General features: G+C 44.2%; 1 long non-coding RNA gene across 1 annotated transcript in view; it reads right to left on the reverse strand.

Moving 5' to 3' along the window:
• Positions 1 to 3,671: 3,671 nt before the first annotated feature.
• The window catches only part of LOC114589375 (uncharacterized), a 54,512-nt gene continuing 33,031 nt past the window's right edge, over positions 3,672 to 25,152 (reverse strand). The window contains exons 4-6 of the long non-coding RNA XR_003704656.2: positions 15,506 to 20,763; positions 8,313 to 8,397; positions 3,672 to 4,652 (exon numbers count right to left, since the gene is read on the reverse strand). This is a non-coding gene — a long non-coding RNA (uncharacterized LOC114589375). The remainder of the gene's footprint in view (positions 4,653 to 8,312; positions 8,398 to 15,505; positions 20,764 to 25,152) is intronic.

The raw sequence follows: 25,152 nt of genomic DNA on the forward strand, positions 1-25,152 counted from the left end.
CCACTGTATAACCCTCCTGAACTTTAACTGCAACCCACACTCACAAAACAGCACTGGCATCCCCCAATAGTTTGACATCTTCTGATTTATTTTCAATTTTTTAATGCATAAAATGACTGGAGCCTTCATGCTGATGCAGGTCAAATGCAACTGAGTTCCCTTCTTCATTTTGGACCACTTTGGGGAGTTAATAAATTCTGTAGGCAGTTGACTAGCCACATTCTGTCTATCCAGGGGCGGGGTGAGTGGGAGGTGAGAAACAACATCACCATGGTTACAGGCTCTTTTCCACAGTGGTGAGAAAAACTCATAGTACCAGATGCACATTTATTTGTTGCTTTCGATAATGGGTGTTTGTGATGTGTATGGCGGGGGGGGAGAGAGAGAGAGAGTTGGTCTAGGGTGACTCTTTGACACACCACATTTCACGTGAAATTGCTCTCGTCTTCCAGGCTCCACCTGCTACACCAATAGATGAATTGCATGTGACACTGTTTCACTGCCATTAGACTGTCCATATTTCCCTCCCCCCATTAATCAGTGTACAGTCATACCTCATGTTACGCTTGCTTCATGTTACATTCTTTCAGGTTACGTCTAGTGGCAACCCGGAAGTACCTGAAAGGGTTACTTCCGGGTTTCACCGCTTGCGCATGCGCAGAAGTGCTAAATCGCGCTTCGTGCATGCGCACAAGCACCAAATCGTGCCACACACCTGCGCATATATGGCGCTTCAGGTTGCGCTCTTTTCATGTTGTGAATAGATCCCAGAGGTAGCACTGTATCCAACCCCCTGTGCTGTGCCAAAAATCCACCTTCTAATTTCTTGAAAGCTTTCTCCACCACCACTTCCAAAAGAGGTTTACAGAGCTTTCTTGGAAATTTGCTAGAGAAAACTCTGTGAGATCATTTCCTTTTGTGCCCTGCAGGAAGAGGGCGTAGCTATATATGCTCCTCCCTGCCTGGTCACACTCTCTTCCTTATTTTTTCACAATGTCTGCAACATAACAACAGCTGCATCTCTGAGCTCCAGCATTTTTAAGCCAGGCTTAGTATGTCTTAATAACTTAATTACCATTTTAAGCCTGCCTGTACCAAGTTACTGTACCTGTTATTCTTCAAGACGTATTCTGAGCAAGTAAATGTTATTTTTACCTTTCACAAGCCTGTTTTTGTGTGGTTCTTATTTTAAGGGGGAGAAAGGGGGGAAATACCAGGAAAATCCAGTCTGCCTTAAAGCAGCCTGGGTTACTTATACTAAAAGGCTAAAACTAGCTGATCTAAGCTTCCCTTTAAGCTGCAAAGGGATAGCACTCTGCTGAACTCACATATGCAAGGAAGAAAGGATAATAATAAATATATCCTCTCCTAGCATCTAATCAAATCCCACAAACAAAACACATCTCTTTTGTATTAGTCTTTACAGCCTCGGTAGCTGCTGTAACTCTTCAGTAGTCTGGCTTCACCCCAGAGGAGCACTCTTCCACTGTCTCCTGAGACAGACCAAAGCCAACTAAGGGCCACATGGCGATGGGGGGGGGGGGGGCAGAGGCCAAAATGGGTGCAGCAACAAATGTATATTTTTATCTTTGTAGAGTAGTTTCCATACACACCCGATTCTTTCTCTGTCCTCCATTCAGGCAGGCAAGAGGCACTGCCAGAATTTGACTGTTCGCTTACTTGCTACATTTATATCTCACCTTTTTCTCCAAGGAGCTCAGAGTGGTGTACATGGTTCTCGCCTTCCTCATTAAATCCCAACAGCCCTGTGAGGTAGGCTAGGCCGAGTGTGAGTGATGGACCCAATACCACCCAATGAGCTTGACGGCTGAGTGGGGATTGGTTTTTGGTTTTATTTATAATTTTCAGGTTTATACATTTCAGTAATTTTACAGTCGTTTTAACATGTCAGAACTTTACTTCCTTACACCTCTTTTTGTGGTTCCTTAAATTTATTTTTAATATTTTCTGCATATCCAAATTACCTTAATTTATTCAATTATTCATCTACTTTAAATATATACTCTTACGAAACTGCAGGTTGTTACAATAATCCTGCCAATGTTCTTATCTGTTTACAATTGGTTTGTAAGCATTCAATAAACCATTTCCATTCTTTTGTAAAAAAAATTGTTGCCTTTCTTATTTTTCCATTAAGTTTTGCCATTCCTGCATATTCCACAGGTTTTTGTATCCATTCTTCTTTTGCTGGTACTTCTTCTTCTTTCCATTTTTTGGCAAGTAACATTCTTGCCACTGTAGTAGCATACATGAATAAGTTTCTGTACAGTTTGGGTAGTTCTGTCCCTCTAATCCCAAAAGCTGAAGCTGAAGCTGAGGCTCCAATACTTTGGCCACCTCATGAGAAGAAAAGACTCCCTGGAAAAGACCCTGTTGTTGGGAAAGATGGAGGGCACAAGGAGAAGGGGACGACAGAGGACGAGATGGTTGGATAGTGTCTTTGAAGCTACCAGCATGAGTTTGACCAAACTGCGGGAGGCAGTGGAAGACAGAAGTGCCTGGCGTGCTCTGGTCCATGGGGTCACGAAGAGTCGGACATGACTAAACGACTAAACAACAACAACAACAATCCCAAAAGGGGGGGATTTGAACCCTGGTCTCCCAGATCCTAGACCTCATTTAAGCCTCACAACAATCCTGTGATGTAGGTTAGGCTAAGAGTGAGCAACTGGCCTAAGGTCACCCAATGAGATTCATGGCTAAGTGGAGGGGGCCTGAACCCTGGCCTCCCAGGTCCTAGTCTGACACTCTAACCACTACACCACAGATCAAGGACACATCCCAGCCAGGTGAAAACAGAAGGAATGCAAATCAGGGATGGTGAAGGGTGCAGTTCTTTTGAGGGGGGTGATTGGCCTTGGGGACATCTGGAGAGTCAGCTAGAGGACCCCCAGACCTTAGGTTCTTCATCCTTGCACCACCACCACCAGAAATAATATTGTGGGGTAGGGGACAGGACCGTGCCATAACTAATAATATCCAGACAGCTAATGCAACCCCTGTTTTGCTTCCAGAAGATCTAACAAGAAAACTGTGACCCTCTGGAAATCAGCACAATTCAGAGCTGGGCACGTTAAGCCACACATACATACACAAAACATAGACTCCAAATGATTTTAAAAGATAATGTGTGTTTCTCAGAAGCCGACATTTCCACATAAATCTACTGGGACCCACCAATTCCGCTGACCTCAGAAAAGTGGCCAGTTAATCCCATTTGCTCATTCTACACTCTGCAACAGAAAGATGTTTTCCAAGCATGTAAGCCAAGCGGAAGGCTAACACCAGAGGGTAATGTTTATCGAGTCTCAAGGACAAATGTGGCCTGTGTTACAAGACTGCAGGGGGCAGCAAGCGGAGTTTCCATGAGAAGGGCACTGGCGGGGGTAAGGGAGAAAGTCTATTACAGAGCTCCGGCGAGAAGCTATGGAAAGCTACAGAAGGGCTTTATTATGCCTTCTTTATAGCCTATTATTTGATTCCCATCATGCAGAGGGCCAATAAAAGTGCCTAAGTAGCTGTGTTGATCTCAGTCTTGTTTCTGTTATACTGGCACCAGCTGGAAAGAGAAATCTAGCCAGCAAAATACACACAAACACATACACATTATTTTATTTTATTGCTGTTCACAGGAAAGAACAACAGGGAGGGTCCAGCATGGGCTATAAGCGCGTTGCTCACATCCTCTAGAAAGCTGCTGCAAAATGGCACGTCGCATCCAAATCAAGTGCAAAATCAAATCTTTATTTTATTTTACCTTACCTTAATTTTTATTAAATTGTTTCAACATATAACAATATCATGCAGATATATAATGAAATAATACCCCCTAAGCCAGAAGCTGGTGTTGTTGTTGTTTTGAAAAACAGGAGCAAAAACCAAATAACATAAGAACGTAAGTTTTTTTTTATCCCAGACCGTTATTATTATGCTCAACGACTGGCATGAAAGAAACAAAATAAGTAGCACATGGAACACAAGCATCCAGATGTGTATATGGTTGGATAAAACAGAATTAAGAGATTTTAAAAAATAAGGTAGCATATAGTGTTTCGGGGCTCAACATTTCAAGAACATAAGAGCCTGCTGGATCAGGCCAATGGCCCACCTAGTCCAGCATCCTGTTTTCGCAGCAGCTGAACAGCAATCCCAATGGAAAGCCCAACAGCAGGATTTGAGCCCAAGATCCCTCTTCCTTCCTGCGGCTTCCAGCAACCGGTATTCAGAAGGGTATTCACTACCCCTGACTGGAGGCAGAGCACAGCCATCGTGGTGATCAGTCATTGACAGGCCTCTCCTTCAGAAAATTGTCTTCTTAATTTCACATACACGCACCATTGTAAAAACTGTACAGAAAACTGACAGGTCCCGATCTCTGCATTCAAATGAGTTCATAAAACCTGGAGCAAAACCAGCCTCTTGGAAAGCCTAGCTGGGTTGGAGAGAGGGAAAGTCTGCCTTTCGTTTGCCCAAAGTTATCTCTGGCTGTGGCATTTTATGAAGTGTCCTGGCACACTTCAGAGCTTTACATCAAAGCCATCAAAGGTCTGCTATGCCACCCCATGCCAAGAATCTTGCATTTGGAGAGAATGTCCATCTGGTGGTGAGCATTAAAGAGCCCGCTTGTCTTCCTGTTGGGAGAGAAAAGGGAAACAAGGGGACTTGGTTGCCAAGTGGATAGCATATGAAAAGGAGAACAGAACAGGTGATGGGATTCATTTGATCGCTCCTGGCTAGGTTTCCAGAGGCAGCATAGTTCTGAATGCCAGTTTGCTGGAAGCCACAGCAAGGGAGAGTTGCTGTTGTGTTTGGTTTCTGCTTGTGGACTTCCCATGAGGGCATCTGGTTGACCATTGGGAGAACAAGGGGGATTCCCCCCCATTTAGAAAACTGGAACTCATAGACATCCAGTGAAGGTGAATGTTGGATTGATTCAGGGCAGAGTCATACAGCACACAAACTATGAAACTCCCATGGGAGGTGGTGATGGCCACCAACTCTCAGGCCAGTGGCCCAATTTAGTCCCGCTTCCTCTTCTTACAATGTGAAGCCCTCCAGCACGATCTGAGCACAAAAGCCTTCTCCCTTTCTGTAGTTTCCAGACACTGGTATTCAGAAGTATTGCTGCATCCAACTGTGGAGGCAGAGGCAGAGCCATTGTGGCTAGTAGCCATCAATAGCTTTCTCCTCCATAAATTAGTCCAGGCCTCTTTCAAAGCAAACTAAGGCAGGTAACTGAACTGGTTGCAGCTTCAAAAAAAGGAGAAGCGGGGGAAAGGCCACCCAGCTAATTACAGCCCAGAATTTGTCTTTCCTCATTTAGGTATTTTAATTATATCCTCTTTCTCTTTCCAGTAACTGATGCTAGAAGCTCACAATTCCCTTGGAGTGGCAATGGGAGAGATTAACATATTACTTCTGCTAATGTGCTGGCAGTGGCCTCATAAGTCCTGCAGGAGAGGAGAGCTTGTCTTCCAAGGCTTTGTTTATGGCTAGCCCCTACAGATGTCCCCTATGAGCCAAGCAGCATCCCCAAAATAAAGCCATTAATTTATTGTCATTGCCAGAGTCCCTTTTGGCCTGCTGTGTGTGTGGAAACTGCCAGAAGTCCTTCAGCAGCGTGTTTAACAGAAGCCAGAGCCTTATGCACACATTTCCAAGCCATTCTTCCACATATGACCTTTTTAACAGTGGATTAGACAAATTCTGAGGAAGGAGGCTTGCAGCCCATGAAAGCCAATGCCACAGGCTGGCCCAAAACATTTTGCCACCTAGCACAAAAGCAGAGATAGCTCCCCGACCCCTACTTTTCACATACAGAAACTGACTGGACATTTTCCTTTCAGGGGCAAAGGACAAGATGACACCCCACCTTTCCATGCCCAGAATCTCTAGCACAGGGGTAGGCAACCTAAGGCCCGTGGGCCAGATGCGGCCCAATCGCCTTCTCAATCCGGCCCATGGACAGTCCGGAAAGTAGCGTGTTTTTACACGAGTAGAATGTGTGCTTTTATTTAAAATGCATCTCTGGGTTATTTGTGGGGCATAGGAATTCGTTCATTTCCCCCCTCCAAAATATAGTCTGGCCCACCACATGGTCTGAGGGATGGTGGACCAGCCCCCTGCAGAAAAAGGTTGCTGACCCCTGCTCTAGCATGAGCATATGGCTTTCCTCACTACTGCAGACAGCTGATCTCTCATTCATTTATGAATCATTCAAGAATAGTGGCAATACCGTATTTATTCAGAGCTCTACTCTGAATCATTACTAGCTAGGATTGCAGGAGGGTTATCCATCATAGTCAGTTCTTATAATGTGACTTATAGGAAGGTTTTTTTATAGCAGAGCTGGAGAACTACTGATCACATACTGGTACATCCTAAACCATTGTTGTTGGTAGTGTTGTAAATGGTTCCCTTTCTCCCTTCTAGTTCCTCCAGTAACATTTGGAAATTAACAATATTAATCCATCCATCTCCCCCCCGCTCTCTCTCTCCAGATTTCATTTGTTAATTTCACCCTCACCACCAGCCTTTCCAAGGGCATAATCCCCAAACCGCTGCCATCAGAGGGATGAAATTTCAAAGTACCCAGCAAGCATAGATGGCTTTTCTCATAATCATGTAAAATAGTAATTAACATGAAATGATTAAACAATGGTGATGGATGTCACCCTCTAGCAAATTTGCAAAGGCAGAGTGGGAAATTAAGAGATAGTCAGCTCACTCCCGTGATGACTTTCAGTGCTGATTTTAATCATTTTAAGTTGTTCTAAAAGGAGAGCAAGAAGGCATCAGTGAGATTCATTTTGTTTATTTACTGAAGAATTTATAGATCACGCTTTCATAAAAAGTATATCAAGGCAGCACACAGTATACAAAGTAATAATAAAACCAGCCAAGCATCAATAAAGACAAAGCATCAAATTAAAGCATCATTAAAAACATCAGTAATAAATCAGTAAATATTGGTGGGTTAAAAATAAGGGGGGAAGTCATGTTCTAAAGGACTGTCTGAACAATATGGCTTTCAGAAATTGTCTTTTAAAAAAGCAGGGTACACCTGGTCTACATCCATCAGAGGCCGTCTAGCTCTGAATGCCAGTTGCTGGGAATTGCTTGGGAGAGTGATGCTGCTGCTGCTGCGCTCAGGTCCTGCTCATGAGGCATCTGATGATCCATTGTGATGACAAGATGCTGGACTAGGTAGGGCAATGGCCTGATCCATCAGGCTCTTCTCATGTTTTTATTGCCCTTGAATGCCAGGATGCCAATTAGTTACTATAGCTAATGAGGCATTGACCACTGTGGGGTGGTGGTGGGGGTGTGGATTTTGGAATTGAACAGGGTGCCACTGAAATTTGAGATGCCAAAGTCCCCCAGTGCTGCTAGACTAGATGGGCCCCTGGCCTGGCCCAGCAGTGGGACTCTTTGATGCTCTTACCTTTAATTCTGCCCCACGTCCCACTTTCTGCACTCCTACCCAGCCGCAGCCTGCACAGAGCCCTAGCAATTTCCCCAGACAGGCTTTGAGGATTGTTCTGTCTCTTTATCATACCAAAACCAAGCATTATCACCCTGCAAGAGCTTACCAGTCTCTTCCTGCTTCATAACAGATCAGCTTTTAAATTAGGCGTGTAGCCAAGGTGTTTTTTTTAAAAGAAACACATAAAAAACCTGACTTCAACTTTCTCTGGGGATCCATTCCTGCCTTTAGCATATGCATGGATGGATACATGCATTAAAATATATTTCCTTCCATTTTTTGTAGCTCCCTTTAGTGCTTCTGGGCACGGATGTGCAAGACTTAAAGAGGAAGTTTTAAAACTCATTGTGATGAAATCAGGTTGAGATAAAATCCTGTTTGGGGCTTAAGGTTCCTGGTGGCAGAGGGTGAGCCCCCCCAAAACCAGTAGAGCCCATGAGCTGGAATGGCTAGAATGTTGGATTAGGACATGGGAGACCAGGCTTCAAATCCCCACCTGGTCCTGAAGCTCACCTTGGGGGCCAGTTGCTGCCTCTTAGCCTAACCTACCTGGCAGGGTGGTTGTGGGCTTAAACAAGGAGGGAGAACTACGTACACAACCCTGAGCTCCATGGAGAAATGGATGAATGAATGGATGTGTATACTTCCAATAGCATTTCAGTGCTACAGCTCTATATAGAGCTTGCCTCAATGAATTATAACCATTTTTATTAACCTCCCTCCCAACAATGCCCACCACACCAAAGGTCGTAAAGGTTCAGTTGCTTTGGGGATCCGAGGGACTCGGAATTAAAATGCTGCTTACATATTGGGATGGCAAGCTCTCTTGCAACGTCCTTTTCTTGGTAGGTCAGAAGAGTTGTAAACCATGCTCTGTTTTAAATATTCACCTAGGGAAACAGAGGCTCAATGAGAGTTTGTTATGAGCAGTTTGTTATGATTTGTATTATTTTCTAGGCTTCCAGCTTGGGAGCATTATTCTGCACCAGCTGCAGTTTCTGAATATCCATGTACCACAAGCTTCAGTCTATGACCAAGGCACCCACAATGGCTGCCTGATCCATTTTCTCCAGGAATAGCACAGTGAGAATATTAGCCAAAGCTGAGTCCTCCTAGCCACATTTGCCACTGAAGTGTTGAGGAGCAATTATCAATAAGAAAGATTAACAACAATAATTTAAAACTTTCAAAAAGTTAAAGTAACAATAGACACACACAAAAAGATTAAAATTTGCATCAACTTTCCAAACATATGGGTAGGCTTGTCTAAACAAGAATGTTTTTAGCAGGTACTGAAATGAAGACAGGGAAGCTGCCTGTCTGATATCAACAGGCAGGGATGCCAGCAACAACAAACTTGACTCAGGAGCAGATTGGTAACCAATGCAGGTGTCTGGGCACAGATGCTATATGCTAACAAGGCCTCACTAGTGTCAGCAATCATGCTGCAGCACTCTGCACTAACGGAGGGTTCGGGAGTGCACAGAGTGCATATTGCAGTAATCCAGTCATGAAGTAACCAATGCATGAGGTTTAGAAGCTTGGCATCCATCGGTCTTCAGAGATAATGGAGTGCACCTCCAGGGGTGAAGACAAACCGCTGTGTTAACAGCACCCAAGTCACCTTCCTGGGCCACAAGCCTGGTCAGTGTGTATGGAGGCCCTGTCAGTCTCGTGGTTCAAAGCAAAGCAATACATTTGGCTGCAGGAGTTACAAAAAGGAGGCGACAAGGGGGCACTTCAACTGTTTTAGCGATTCCAGATTTGTGTAGGATTAGCCGTTTCTTCTCCCAAAGATAGCTCGCAATGCACTGGAGGTTTAGGATTGGAGTTTTCCTTCTCCTAGATGGGCTCCCTTCCCAGGTAGATGAGCCCCATCTGCCCCTCTCCAGCACATGCAGAAATGCCTTATTGACCACTGGACACACTACTGGTCTCGTCCACTCCAGCCGCATGCCTGTCTTCACATGCAGGGGAAGTCCCTAATTCATTGAAGTTTGAGATGTATCAGCTATCCTCACCTGGATTAGCCAGCCAGTCAAAGCCCTTTCCCACAGTATGGCCACGGTCACATGCTGTCAGCTTCTAGGAGCCACAGGTGAGAGCTGAGTGCAGGGTGGGGGCCAAAGGTGGACAAACTACCCCCTGAAGGAGCACTATGGGTTCCTCATGAGAGGTTCAACCCAACCTCTAACATCCCATGCAGCCCAATATACCACACAAAAGAGATGACTGCTGATCTTCTCATCAAGAGACAGTTTCCAGAACCTTCAAATCAAGCTGGGAGGTACTAGCCCTCTCCTAACAGCCCAAACACTTCCATATTGTCTGGATAAAAACTGGGTTTGTTCAGCTCACTTCTTGCTTAGCACTGACCCCCAAACCTACAGTGATCTCCCTGCAATCAGATGGGAAAAAGAGATGGAGCTGGGAATCTTACATTTAAAAAGGATGGCGAATTCGCTACACTTGGCAGAAAGAAACTCATGACTTATTCATTGCACTTGTCATGCTAGGATGCCTCAGCGTGGATGGTGCTTTGCGGCTGCTTCCGAGACTTTGTGGCTCGTGGTCCTTCCACCGAAGGAAATAAATATGTTGGGGAACACATGTGGAAAAGATATAGGGGTCTTAATAGACCACAAGCTTAGCAGACCACAAACATAACATTTCCTCACAAATGAAATATATTATGGTTACAAATCTATATTATACTTTACCTCGGTATCAAAAATCCAAGAGGTTGAATTAGATTCTGGATACAGGGGTTGGAAGCGCACCTTAGAGTAGACTCAAAATACATCTTGCATTCCAGGGGGTTGGAAACTTGGGGTCCCTTCCAACTCTATGATTTTATGGTTTTTTGATTCTACTCTATATGACATATTGAAAACTGGAGGGAATAAATCATGTTAAATAATAAAACAGCAGCCTAATCTGCATTATTTTATTCCTGCCACAGAATTATTATTTTTCTTTGCAGAGAGTGGGGGGAGAACTCTGACAATACACGGTTCACAGCTCAGATTTGGGGTGGCCATATTATTGTAGAGAGAACCCTGGGATTGAGCAACATTCCTCTGGAATGAGGAAAAGAACAAGCTATTCCAAATTTGCACTTCTCCAACACACCAAAAGTGCTTTTTAAAAGGGAAAGGGTGCATTTAAAAAGAAACTGCATATACTGTATTAATCACAAGGGCCGGATCTGATGTTGGGAATCTCATAGAATTGTAGAGTTGGAAGGGGACCCCCGAGGATAATTCAGCCCAAACCCCTACAATGCAGAAATCTCCACTAAAGCATCCATGACAGAGGCCATCCAATTTCTGCTTAGAAACCTCCAATGAAGGAGAGTCCACCACTTTCCGAGGGAGTCCGTTCCACTATCAAACAGCTCTTACTGCCAGAAAGTTCTTCCTGATGTTTAGTCTCCCGAGTACCAAGAAAGCCTAACCTTTGGAACTCCCTGTCTATTGATATCAGACAGGTGCCTTCACTGGACTCTTTTTGGCACCTGCTAAGAACATTTTTGTTTAGGCATGCCTGCCTAGATATTCAGAATGCTGGTGTGTTTTTCGTTTATTTCAGGGGTCTGCAACCCGCGGCTCCAGAGCCGCATGTGGCTCTTTTACACCTTTGCCGCGGCTCCGGGGCGGATACTAGCGAGGGGAGGAGGCGCACTGTGCGCCCCGACACTCCCCACTGTGGTGGGCGCTGTACTGGCTGTGACGTCGCATGGGGGCGGTGCGTGCGTTAGTCACGCACCGTCCTGACGTCACCTTCCCGCCCGCTGTCAGATTGGACATTAAGGTAAGAAACAATATATGCAGTGTTATATTTGTTTTAAATGTCGCAATGGTTTTGCGGCTCCGTTTTTTTCCCTTCGGAAACGGGTCCAAGTGGCTCTTTTTGTCTTAAAGGTTCAGACCCCTGGTTTATTTGAATGTTTTTATTGTTTTTATTAATAATCCTATTCTATTCCTTTTGTAAGATGCTTTGAGCTCTTCCACAATCCAGGGTTGTGCATTTTTTATTAAATACCGGTAAGTAGTGAATAAAACCCAGCTCTCTTATTTTTGAGCATCTTTTCCTCCCATTTTTCAGAATGTGCCTGGATTTTGGGGAAACATTAAAATGCCCTACCCTGCTTCCCAGTCTCTTTGTGAAAAAGTTAATCCCCGAAAATAGCTCTCAATGTCAGTTTTTCTTTCAAGGCCTTCCTGGCAAATAATACCAGCTGCCACCCTTTCATAATGGATGAAAGACGCTTGCAGACCAGGTCCCACTTGCAGGTCTCCTGCCTGCAAGTTGGCCACTATGAAAAGGAGGCTGGACTAGATGGGCTATTCGCCTGATCCCGCAGGACTCTTCAGATGTTTTCTGGAGCTGGGGGAGCAACCCCTGTCAAGCCAAATGGTGAATAATTTAGAATTTGCTCATGAGAAGAAAGGAGAATGAAATTTGTGTGCGTGTGAACTTCTGTGTAGAGTAGGATTCTGTCCCCTCCTTCCTACACATGCCTTTGATACAATCTAGTATAAATAATGCACACATCAATGATACACAATGAAACTGGTGGATATGGTTCCTCCCTACCCTGTAAAGTGTGGGAAGGTTTTGGGATGCGGGACAAGCAAAGGCAAAAATCATTTTGGCTCATAACAAGAGGAACTACAAGCATCTTTCACCCATCATGAAAGGACAGCAGCCTGTGCAGAATTTTGGTTTGGTTCTGTTTTTAATGCAAAGCAAGGGAAACACATGAAAGGCTTTTGTGGCAAAGAAGGTATCATTTGCCAAGAAGTCATTGAAATAAAAATTGATTTTGACAGCTGGGGCTTATTAATTATTTCATAAAATTTGCGTTCCACTTGATTATAGAAAACCTCCAAGCAGTTTACAGAAAGAATAGAGCAACTGGATTGTTAGTAAAAACAATGAAAACATTAAAAAAATTAAAACCAGTAATAAACTAAAAACACACCAGCATTTTGAATATCTGGGTAGGCTTGCCTAAACAAAAAAGGTTTTTAGCATGCGCCAAAAATAGTTCAGAGATTTCAATAGGCAGGCAGTTCCAAAGGGTTATGGTCAACCATTTAGTGTTCCCGCCTGCCGCCTGGTATGTGTGTGCACGTGCGCTGGGGGGCAGCACACTTACCCACTGGAGGCCACAGCTTCCACGCTGTGGCTGGCAGCTCCCTCAAATGCTGGATCCCAGTGTCGGAGAGGGGCTCCACCTCAGCCCCTCTCTCTCTTCCGCCCTGGGTCAGGCTTGACCTGGGGGTGCAGCTGCAACTTGCTGGCGGCTGCACCCTCCCCCATTGAAAGACATTTGCATTTGGGGAAGGGAGTGAGGCACAGCTTGGCAAGGCATGGAACTGTTCCTAAGCCTTTTCCCCCTTGCAACCATGAGGTCTAGAAACTTGTTTTTATCCACCATGCAATTTAAGGAAGCTGAACTGCATGCAGGCAACTATTTCCCGCATACCTAAGCCAGCATCTGCATGTCTGGGGCTGCTCAGAGTATATGTGTCCCCTCTCCATTTTAGGACTGAAATGAGGCTTCAATCCTGAGATAAGCTGGGGGCTGCTTTTAGGCTGTGGCGTGGAAATAAACATCTAGGTCTCCCCACCCCTGCACATGTGCCGATCCCAACCAATCATCACTGTTTATTTGTAAACTATTTTCAAGGCCACTTACATGAAAATATTCACCTATTTACTAAAATATAACAAAAGTAGTCATAAGCAATAAATAAAAACATTTTGAAATATATGCCACAAAATTAAACAATTCCCACGGAGTCCACAATAACGTCTAAGATTTTTTTTTTAAAAAAGCAAAAATTTAATACTGATCCCAACAAAACAATACTGCTAAACAATATTCCACCCCAAGAGCCTGTAGGTATCCTCACACATCCTCCTCAGATTCCTAAAAGGAAAGTAAACCTGCATTTCAAAGATTTTTTTCCCCATTTCCTTTTCGGAATGGTCTGAGTTATTATGAAACATGGATTTCCCTTATATCATTCATAATTTAAACAACAAGAGGCTGGTTTCCATGGTACCCAAGAGAAGGATGCTATTAAATGTTGACAAAGCATCTTTGATCTCTGCAGAACTGAGAATTCTCTTATTCTCCTTTCTCCTCCTGGCTCATAAAAAGAATCTCTCTTGCTTTAAAGTCTTTTGTCACATGTAATTACTTTGTAGTAGTAGTAGTAGTAGTTGCAATGTTAGAGCTATTCACAGTAGACCTGCTGAACAGCTTTCTCCCTGCTCAAGCCACTGAAATGACTTGACCTATATTAGTCACAACCAGTCAGATTTGTGGCCAGGTGGGGGATTTGAACCCTGGTCATAGAATCATAGAATTATAGGGTTGGGAGGGACTCCAAGGTTCATCTTGTTCAACCCCCTGCTCATCTAAAGCATCCATGACAGATGGCCATCCAACCTCTGGTTAAACACCTGCAACAAAGGGAAGTCCACCACCTTGCCAGGGAGTCTGTTCCACTGTCGAACAGCTCTTAGTGTCAGAAAGTTCTTCCTGATATTTAGCTTTTCTTCTAACTTGAATCCATTGGTTCAGGTCCTAACCTTTGGAGCAGGAGAAAACAAGCTTGCTCCATCTTCCATGTTGCAACCCTTTACACAGCCATTGGTACAGGTCCTATCCTCTCTCAGGTCCAGGTTCTCATTGAATACCCACAATAACCATTTGGAATAGGCTAGGCTGCGAGGCAATGGCTAGCCTTCAATGTCACACCCAGCAAGCTCCATGGCTGAAAAGGGATTTGAATCCTGGTGTCCCGGGACCTAATCCAGCACTGTAACAACTGCACGGCACTGCCTCTCCAAAAGTTACACAGAAGTAAAAGGTGTGTGTATGTGTATGTGTTTAAATGAACGCTCAAAGATGTTGGGGGATTTGCTCTCAGAGCAAACTGCAAGAAACATTCAAGCAGAGGGGGAAAGGCTTCTGCGGAGGAGGGCTGTGTATAATTCATATCCCCCAAAAGCCCCTCTTAGCAGGCAAAACATGGCCCTCATCTTTAATTAATTCCTGGTGAAATATTTACACCTATTAAGCAGAGTAGCTTTTTAGCGCTCCCACTTCCAGTTTTTTTGGGTGGATTTTTGTTCTGTTTTCTCTCTCTCTCTTTTCAAGAGAATTTTCTCTCTTTTCAAGAGAGAGATGAACAAGGAGTGGAAAGGCGCTGGAAGTAGAAATCAGTTAAGAAAGTGTCAAATTTGAGAAAGTAATTTTTTCCCCATAAGATTTACACACTGCTTGATGGGGGTTTTTTTATAAAAAAAACAACAAACAAACCTCAAAGCAATTTACAAAAAAAGATAAAACAATTATCACTAAGAAAAAATAGCAGTCATGTTAAACTTTTGAAAAGTAAAAATAACAAGAGTAAAAATAGATCAAAACTCTTATCAACTTTCCAAACCTCTGGGTAGCATTGTCTAATATTTTTAGAAGGAAGCAAAAAGAGGATAGGGAATGTAGTAAATTATTTAAGTACTAGGAGAGGATATATTATTCAGCTACAGGGGTACCTTGGTTACAGATGCTTCAGGTTACAGACTCCGCTAACCCAGAAATAGTACCTCGGGTTAAGAACTTTGCTTCAGGATGAGAACAGAAATCGCACAGCAGCAGCGCAGCAGGAGGCCCCATTAGCTAAAGTGGTGCTTCAGGTTAAGAACAGTTTCAGGTCAAGAACGGACCTCCAGAACGAATTAAGTACTTAACCTGAGGTACCACTGTATTATCCTTGCTCATGTGAGTGAGATCAGCAGAGTACCATCGTTTGCAGCTTAAACTTGGAAACTAAGGTTTATTTAACCTTATAGAAACAAAAATTCAGCTTGCTTTACTGGATTTTCCTTGGTACTACCCCTTTTCTTTCCCTTTAAAAACAACAATCACACACACACACATTGTTTTGTGAAGAAATAAAAGTAGCGTTTACTTACAAAACCTAGGCATTGAAGCAGCTATTACAGAAGCAAAACGAAGGCAGGTTGATAACTGCTATTTAAGTTACAAAAGTATAAAGCTGAAATTAAAAAATGGTATCTGAGCTGCTTGGTTCAAACATACATGTGGGGTCAGCTTGGAAACATGATAGGGGGGAAAGAGAAGGCCGCCCAGGCAGGAAGGAAGTATGTAGTGTTACAGCTTCCTGCCAAGGCAGACAAAGGAAGTGATCCCACAGAGTTCTCTCTAGCAAATTTTACAGGAAGGCTTTGTGAGCCTCAGCCCCTTCATATCGCCATCTGGCAAAGCATGAATTGTTGGTTTGACTGCAATAATGTCCCACAGGGAAGGCGCCTGCCTGCTGTCAATAGGCAGGGAGTTCCAGAGTGTAAGTGAAGCCACACTCAAAGATCAATATTCTACAGATGTGGAATAGGAATTATTTGGCACATGTAACAGGGCCAGTTCCACCTGTTACATGTGTAACAGTGATCGAAGTGATCGAGTGGATCTATAGGGGGTAAGGGAATCTTGTAGGTTTGCATTTAAAATCTGGAATGCTCAATAGTTAATAACTTTCTGGGCTCCTGAGTCTCAAGGCTTACTACCCGTAATTGGGCTGGCTTTATTATCAGACAGAGTGGTAGGATCTGTGGACAGGGATAGCTACTAGCCATGGTATCAGCTGCTGGGAATTTTAAGTGGGGAGAGTTGCTGCTGTTGCACTCGGGTCCTGCTTCAGAGCTTCCCATTGGGGTATCTAGTAGGCCATGATGAGGGTAGGATGATGGACTAGAGGGCCCCTCTTTAGCCTGATCCATCAGTCTCCTCTTTTCCATGCTAAACAAAGCCAGCTCCTTCTACGGCCTGGTTTCCAGATCCTTGATCATCTTGGTCGCCCTCCTCTGCACATGTTCCAGTTTGACAATATCCTTCTTACGTTGTGGTGCCCAGAACTGGACACAGGACTCCAGGTGTGGTCTGACCAAGGAGGAATAGAGTGGGACCATTACTTCCCCTGACCTTGGCACTAGACGTCTGTTGATGCAGCCTAGAATAGCATTAGCTTTTTTGTTGCTGTTGTTGCTGCATCACAGTGTTGACTCGTGTGAAGCTTGTGGTCTACTAAGAGGTCCTTTTCATGTGTACTGTTGATTAGGGGTGTAGCCTGATGTGGGTGCTCATGACTTGATGAAGCTGCTCAGCAAAGAAAACCAATCTATCAGAAGGTCTAGCAAAAAGTGCCTTACTGCACCAAGCTTGACTTCTTCTCTCTGATGTCTCCTTTTCATCTGCTTTCTCTGCCATTCATTCTCAACAAGTTTTCAAATAATCTGCAATATTAAAGTGGGTTTGAGCGGAGTGGGGGGAAGGAATCAGCAGCATCTCTTGAAATCAATTCTGAACGTCTTTTTTATCACTTGTGTCAAATCTATTTTTAAGAGACTGTCAAGATTGAAATTGTATATTCAAAGCAGGGCGGGGGGTTGGGAATACATTAGCATCCCTGCGCTGTGAGGCATAAATATGCAAGAGTGGAGGAGAGAGGATTTCTTAGGGTGTTGCCGATGACATCCTTCTGCAGATATCAAAGCACATCCTCAACAGGTTTTAATTCTGGAGTGAGATCTGGCCTCCCTGCTTCCAATGCTACAGAATTATCTGCTGGACTGTGCATATACAGCATCTGTTGTTGTTTAGTCGTGTAGTCGTGTCCAACCCTTCGTGACCCCATGGACCAGAGCACGCCAGGCACTTCTGTCTTCCACCGCCTCCCGCAGCATCTACCTAAGCCTTTTAGTCTCTGTCCCCTCCAGAAACTCCCCAATCCCCTCCCCACCTAATACACTGACTCTTTCTACTATACAGGGATGGAGGAAAAAATAATTTGGTCTGCATTTTAAAACTCAGCTGACCTAAGTCACACCTCCAGGGCAGGTACATTTACAGGGAAAGCTGTTTGACACTTGAGGGGGACTCACATGGAAAGTGGTAGACTCTTCTGTCTTTGGAGGCTTTTAAGCACAGATTTGATGGCTACGGGTTCAACTAGACCAAGGGTGCCCCAACTTTTTTCAAAGAGGGCCAGATCTGATGAGGTAAACATGCGTGATGGCCGACCAAAGTTGTTGAGCTTTTTTTTAAAATTTTACCCCAGGACATTTACTGCCACAGGGGCCATATTAAATATTAAATCGGCCAGCAGGCCGGATTAGGCCCCCAAAACAAACTTTGGACATGCCTGGACTAGACGATCCTTGGGGGTACCCAAGGATTTTGCAATTCTGATTCCGTGAAACTTTTGGCATGCCACCCTCCTTCCAGCCTCTTCACCTATCGCAAATTGCTCCCTAGCAAGACCTCTCAGGCTTGCAACAGGTTCTACTTCTCCATATAGCAAAATTCAATGGTGGTGTGGCAGAACAGGAAGAGCCCTTGGGAATCAGGAGGAGGTCGTTGGGGCAGAAATTTGCCCTCCCCCCCGCCCCACATTTGTGTGTGTGTGGTGCAGAACCAGGGAGAACTCACACCTGTCAAGGCCAACCACGAAATTGTTGGTGCTGTCTTCAAGCAGCGGGGAGAGATTATCTCAAGCACCAGCCAGTTGTTAAATATTCACTGGTGCAGACTTTTCCTTTTGCCTCAGTAGACCGGTGGAAAGATGGAAAGTGTGGGTAATAATTAGATTTGCTGCCTCAGACCCTGCTTAAATCATTTTGTGTGAGGGGGTGCATTGCAGTAACAAGAATTGAGCCCAGCTGCTGTTTCCATCTGCACTAAAAGCCCTTTGCAAGGAACCAGAAGAAGGGGAGGGGAGTATTTGTTACATCCTTCATTTGCAGCAAACTGACCCAGTCCAATGCTCTTGAGCCTAGCTGCAGATCCCAGTCAGCTGACACCCCCCCCCCTTTTTTTCCCCAAATTTTGCAATTGGGTTTTGCTGCAGTTTTGATTATTTGGGGTTGATTCATTTCATTTATTTGTTATATATAACCTGCGCTACAAGGCACTACTTTGGGCAAAAGATGGCTGCAGCACCTCTGGCTTGCACACTGTCACAGAAGGAATCTCTCATCTGTGTAGGGGAACATCTCACCTGGCTGCCCCTCTCACGAGGCAGCTTTATTTAGACCCCAGGAATTCCAGCCTCTACACTGGTGTGGTGCCTGCCGTAGATTATGCAATGCAGGTGGCCAGGAGGCATGGATTTACTTTCCTGCCTTCACAAAGGAGGTGATTTAGGGTGAGAGAAGAAGGAGAGGCCTCCCCCAGAAGCTGCTTTTCTCTCCTGGTATGAAAATTACATCAAGCGCCTAATGGGCTGTAGAGTGCTGAAAAGTTCATGAGTCACGTCAGCAAAAAGAGAGAGAGAAAGCTCTTTTGCACGTCATAAATATTTCATCTGAAATATCATTATATTTCCATTATCCTTCTGTCTTCACTACAGGCACAACACCGTTGTTTTCAACACAGTTTGGGGCACCTGGCCATTTCTTCTTCTTCACACCACACCCAGAAGGAGCAGAAATTCATTAGAACATAGGAAGAGCCCCATGGGCTCAGGCCACTGGCCCAATTAGTCCAGCATCATGTTGACACAGTGGACAACCAGATGCCCCCCATAGAAAGCCCACAAGCAAGACAGCAACTCTTCAGTTTCTGTTCCCCATCATCTGGTATTCAGAGGTAGACTGCCCTTAGGCCTGGAGGTTCTGCTATCAGAATAGACCTCCATAAGAAAAGCCCTGCAGCTGGATCAGGCCAATGGCCCATCTGGTCCAGCTTCTTGTTCTTACAGTGGCCAACCAAGTTCCTCAAAGGGAAACCTCCAAGGAGGACCTGAGCACAAGGGCACCATTCAGGCCAACTCACATTTTTAATGCAAACCTAATTTGCACTTTGCAAAACAATATGCCAAGCAAAACATAGCTATCCTTCAAAATTTGTACTACAGTGGACGCTCGGGTTGCAAACGTGATCCGTGTGGGATGCACATTCGCAACCCACAGCATTCGCAACCTGCGTCTGCGCACGCGTGGGTTGCAATTCAGTGCTTCTGCTCATGTGCAACCGCCGAAACCCAGAAGTAACCCATTCTGGTACTTCCAGGTTTCGGGGGTCCGCAATCTGAAAAGACACAACCTGAAGCGGCTGTAACCCAAGGTATGACTGTACTCCGAATTTTGCAACGCTGTTCTTCAACCAAATAAGGTGTACCAAAACAATGCATATATTAGCAGAAATTGATTGCAAAAAATGTGCATATTATGCACATTCCTCAAACCCTGTTGGAGATTATGAAGAATTTTTATCCCATTCCATGTGTGAACTGGTTTACCAACGCCAGGAGGCCCATATTTTGTGAATGACTAGTGCTCAGTTCATATCACCCATGACTTCCATCAACCTGCAAAAAAAGCCTTTCAGAGTTGTTGTATATAACATATTGACAAAGGCATGACTGGCCTGGATTAAGCAGTGGACGTGGGAAGGGCGATAATTAAATAAAGCCAGCCGGCATGCTTAAATTGAGATATCCATAAAGGGGGCCAAAATTGGCTCATCAGACAGTTTATCTGACTTTCTTTTAAAAACATCACTCATGGCAACAGAGTCAATGTAGAGCCTGGGGCATCGCTACTGGGTCTCCCTTTTTTCCTCCCAGTTGTACATCAGATCTCGAATGATTTTTCTATCTTTTCTCTTTTTTCTATAAAATTTTATTGAAGCTTTTTCATACTACAATAAGATTAAAAAAACAAAGTAATCTAAATTTTAAAAAAGAAAGTAGGGAAATGCAAAGTCCTCTCTCAAAGGTAAATCTTAACCTTTGTCTCACACTGAAAGGGATGGACCCCCTCCCCCAGCTCTCACCTGGGAGCTCCCCTTTCTTCTCCCAGCCTAGGAATTCCTCCATTCTCTGCCTCTCACACAGGGTTCTTCACCAACCAACCATCATCTTCAGTGCTTGAACCCCACTAATGATTCATGTTACACAAATTTTAAGGTACACAGAAAACCCATCCTTTGCCCTTCAAAAATTAGGAATTTTTAAGGGGCACAGAAAACCAATCCTTCACCCTTCAAAAATTAGGAAATATTCCCTGAAAAAAATAAACACTTTGAGTTCACAGAGCAATCCCAAAGCCTCTTGACTCTCTTAATGACCCCAGATATTTTCTCTGCCGTAGAAGGAAGTATCTTGGGAAAACCCTTCCCAGTGGTTCTTTTCACCAGCAAAATCCTTCAAATCCTGTAAAAAACATAAACATCTTGCATGAATAGGGAAGGTCTGTGACCACGGATCTTAGAAATAAGGTATTTGCCATTTCAGAAGAATAGCCCAGAATGGCCATTATCAGGTATCTTGACAGTCACACTCCCAAATTTCTGTTGTAGATCGCCTCTGTCTGTGACGCCTGTCTGATGCTTTTGGGTGGTCTTTGGCTACAGGGTAGGCAATTTCTAAAGTCTTTTAAAAGTTGTTACATACATTTGTTCTGGGTCCTCCTCACCTCCTTGCAAGTGGAGGTGTGTGGACTCTGTTGCAACAGAAAATAAAGATCTGCCTTTCTTTCTCTGGTTCCTGCCTCCACTCATTCTTCTCTGACCGATAATAAACTTGTAAAAGCCAACACCATTTTTTTCTTAAACCACACAGAGCAAAGGAGTCGAAGGAAAACAAAGGAAAAGAAAGAAGAAAAAGAAGAAGGAAATAATACAAAAAGAAAGAAGAAAGATAAAAAGTATTTCCGATTTTCCATCTGTCAGATTTCAGATGATTTTAACCAGAAAGAATGAACATGTGGATTCAGACCACCCTCCTTCCCTCACCTTCCAACCCCCAGTTCTGCCCCATCTATGCTGCTTTTTGGAAGTCTCCCTTTTTAAATTTTTTGGAAAGATTTGATAGGAGTTCCCTCCTGCAGGCTTTGTCTGCCTTCTGCAGGAAAACTCAGGCACAGACATGAAAGGCGTTTCAGTTGAAACAGAAAATAACAAGAGGAAGGAGAGTAAAAAGAAATTTCCTGCGGCATCAGAAATCCAGGAACAGGGATAGGGTGGCAAATCCTTTCCCTGCCCAAATATGAAAGTGTCATATCTTAGCTGTGATTTCTGCATTGCAAGGGGTTAAACCAGGTGACCCTTGGTTTCCATTCAGACTCTACAGTTTTTTTTATTCTATTATTCTATGATCTCAAGAAGAACGGATAGTGAGCAGGAGAGTGAACCTGGGAGAGAGATGGTGGATGGATTTTTCTGTAATTATTTATTAATGCCTATCTTTCAATTTATTATTTATTTCATTAAATTTATACACTGCTTCACTGTAAAAAAAACAACAACACTATACCCTACATGTGATTTACAAAAAAGCTAAAACAATAAAATAATCATTAAGAAAAATGAACAACAATAATTTAAAAATTTCAAAAAGTTAACAACAGACTAAAAACGGATCAAAAAGTGCATCAATTTTCTAAACATCTGACAGGCTTCTCTAATATTTTAAGCAAGTATCAAAAAGAGTGCAGCAAAGGTGTGTGCCTGGTGTCAGTAGGCCGGGAGTTCCAAAGTGTAGCTGCTGCCGTACTAAAAGATGGAGTTCTTACAATTGCAGAAGGGCTGTTAGGTGGCAGTTTCCTCCAATTGAAGTGGTCAAGTGGGCATAAATGGGGGAAGGCGATCTCACAGGTAAACTGGCCCCAAGAGAACTAAAGCTGAAAGATCCTTCCATCCTAGAGAAGCAAAACTGGCAGGTCCTTCCATCCCTAGTAATCAGGCAGCAATCTCATAACAACAGCAATTACCAGATTTAGCAAAGGTTTTTCTTTGAATGCTCAAACCCTCCCGGTCAAAGAGCCCTACATTTGTCTTTCAAAAGACAGGTGTTATTTATCGCTGCAGCTAATTGCAATCCCTGCTTAAAAGTGGAGGTCATATATGCAATGGTTGATTCATAACTGACAAACGGAAGTCAATAAGGCAGCAAACAGTTTGCAGCCGTTGGTCTGATTAATGGGCTCTTTCCTCGGTGCCAGCTGCCATCGACAGGCATCTTTTTCTCCTACATGGATAGTGCTTCAATGGTCCCAAAATCCAGCTGATAGGATAGATTTGCTTCTGCCTTCACACAAGGCAATCTATCAAGAGTCCCTTCAGGGATTGGAATTAGTGGGTATTTTAATGTTCGGGATGGGGGAGTGTGACCTTTCACAAATAGTGATATAATACTAGTGATATAATACTAGAACTCAATGGGTTATTCAGTGTTGGAAGATTCAGGACCCATTCAACACCCATTCAGTGCTGAAAAATTCAGGGCAGTCAAAAGGAAAGACATCCGTCTTCACACAGGGCAGAGTTAAACTATGGAATTCACTCCCACAAGAAAAACTGGTGGCAACCAACTTGGATGGCTAAGTTCTACCGCGACTGTCAGAGGCAGGTAGGGAGAAAGCTGTTGCGCTCAGGTTCTGAGAAAGCTGTTGCACTCAGGCACCATCAGCACATGGACTGATGGTGATTGCTAGCCACGATGGCTGTGCTCTGCCTCTGCAGTTGGAGGCAGTATGCCTCTGAATGCCAGTTGCTGGGAATTCTGTGGTGAAAGTGGACAAGAGAGTTTGTCAACCTCTCTCATAATGCTAGAACCCAGTGGGGGCATCCAGCGAAGCTGAATGTTTGAAAATTCAGGACAGTCGAAAGGAAGGACTTTCTGCACACACAGTGCATAATTAACCTATGAGATTTGCTTCCACGGGGCATAGTGATGGTCAACAACTTGAGTGCCTTTAAAAGAGGACTGGACAAACTGGTGGAGGAGAGAGCCACCAACGGCTACTGGCCATGATGGCTGTACTCCAAATTCAGAGGCAGTATGCCCCTGAATGCCAGCTGCTGGTAGGCACAAGATGGGGGAGTTGCTGTTGCACTCAGGTCCAGGATATCCTGGCCTTTGGTTCAAATAGTGCAATGACTTTTCTATCCACTTTCTCCACGCCAGGCACAATTTTATGGTAAAGCAGCGTTCATGCAAAGAGACCACCCTGTTGCACTTCCGACAGCTCAGGGAAGCAAGCTGACATTTCTCTCCTGCCCCTCTTTATTTCTCTCCGTCATCCTTCAATTAATGCATTTGCCTCGCCTGTCTGGCCTGACAAGAGGGCCAAAGAAATGCAAGCCCCCAAAGGCCGCTCCCCATCTGAGATGTTTTGATAGGCTGTGACATTTTCAAAACAGGCTGTCTACTGCACAAGGGCCCTTGACAATATCCGGAAAGAGAAAGCAATTCAGAGTACAAAGACGGGTATCGATTCAGGCCAGGAAGTAAACTGGATCTTTCCAAAATAGCTTGGCAGGGCCTCTTGCCTGCCCTCTGCCCTCAACACAAAGGGTTTTTTGGGTGAGCAGAGTCAAGGTTGGGAAATGAAAGACAGGCCTTCGCTTTTGAGGTCTCCCCTCAGGTCGGGGTCCCTTGCCAATCCGGTGCCCCAGCCCACTCTAGCACACACACAAACACACAGGTCACAGCTTACCAAACCCCTGCATAGATTCATCCAAAATCATCCTCATCCAAATCTGTCTGAGACAGCTTTAATGAGGGTCAAAATTGCAGGGAGCATTTGCTACAGTAGAAAAGGGCAAATGTCATCCTAAGAAAGGCATTGAGAAATAAACCAGCAGACATAATAAAGCCTTTGTCTTTAATCTGTGGTATGGTTGTGCTTCAGACACTAAATAAAGCTCTCCTTGCTCCATTGAAAGAATAGAATTCTTACAGAGCTGGAAAAGGCTTTATTAGCCATCAATCAGCAAAGCGAGAACATAAGACCAGTGGTCCATCTACTCCAGCAGCCTGTCTTCACGGTGGCCAACCACATGCCTATCATGGGAAACCTGCAAGCAGGACCCAAGGGCAAGAACACTCTCCCCTCCTTGGCTTCCAGCAATTTTTGGTTCAGAAGCATTGCTGCCTCTGAAAATGGAGGTAGAGCATAGCCATTGTGGCTAACAACCATTGGTAACCTTCTCTGACTTTAATTGTCTTTTAAAACCACCCACGTTGGTGGCTTGTTACTTGCCTCCTGTAGGAGAGAGCTCCACAGTTTAACCATGTGCTGTGTGAAGAAGCACTTTCTTTTAAAACTTCAAAATAAACATTGTGGGGTTGGGAAAGGGCTGTAGCTCAGTAGATCCTCTGGTTTGCATGCAGAAGGGTCCCAGATTAAATCCCCAATGGGATCTCCAGGTAGGTCAGGAAATATCCCTTATCTAAAACCCCACAGAGCCAATTAGTGTAGGCAATACTAACCTAAACTGACCAGTGGTTCAATTCAGTATAAGGCAGTTTCCTATATTCTTTAATTCAGCCCATTATTCAGAACCATGATGTCTAAAATCTTTATGCATACTAATTTTGAAGCCCAGCAGGGGATGGGCATCACTATTTGGAGTTTTTTCAAACAAGAATAAATATTGATCTTTCCTGTAGGCACTATGTGCACAGGGGCCTCAAAGAAGATAAGAGGGCCCCCATTGTGGCTTCAGGAAAAGTAGGCTGGGGCTGCCATGTTGAGTGTGTCAGCTCAGCCCTGCAGAGCAGTGGCACTGCTTGGTTTGACCTTCCTTGAGGCTTCTA

This window comes from Podarcis muralis, chromosome Z (assembly GCF_964188315.1).
Source record: "Podarcis muralis chromosome Z, rPodMur119.hap1.1, whole genome shotgun sequence".
In the NCBI taxonomy this organism is placed as follows: Eukaryota; Metazoa; Chordata; class Lepidosauria; order Squamata; family Lacertidae; genus Podarcis; species Podarcis muralis.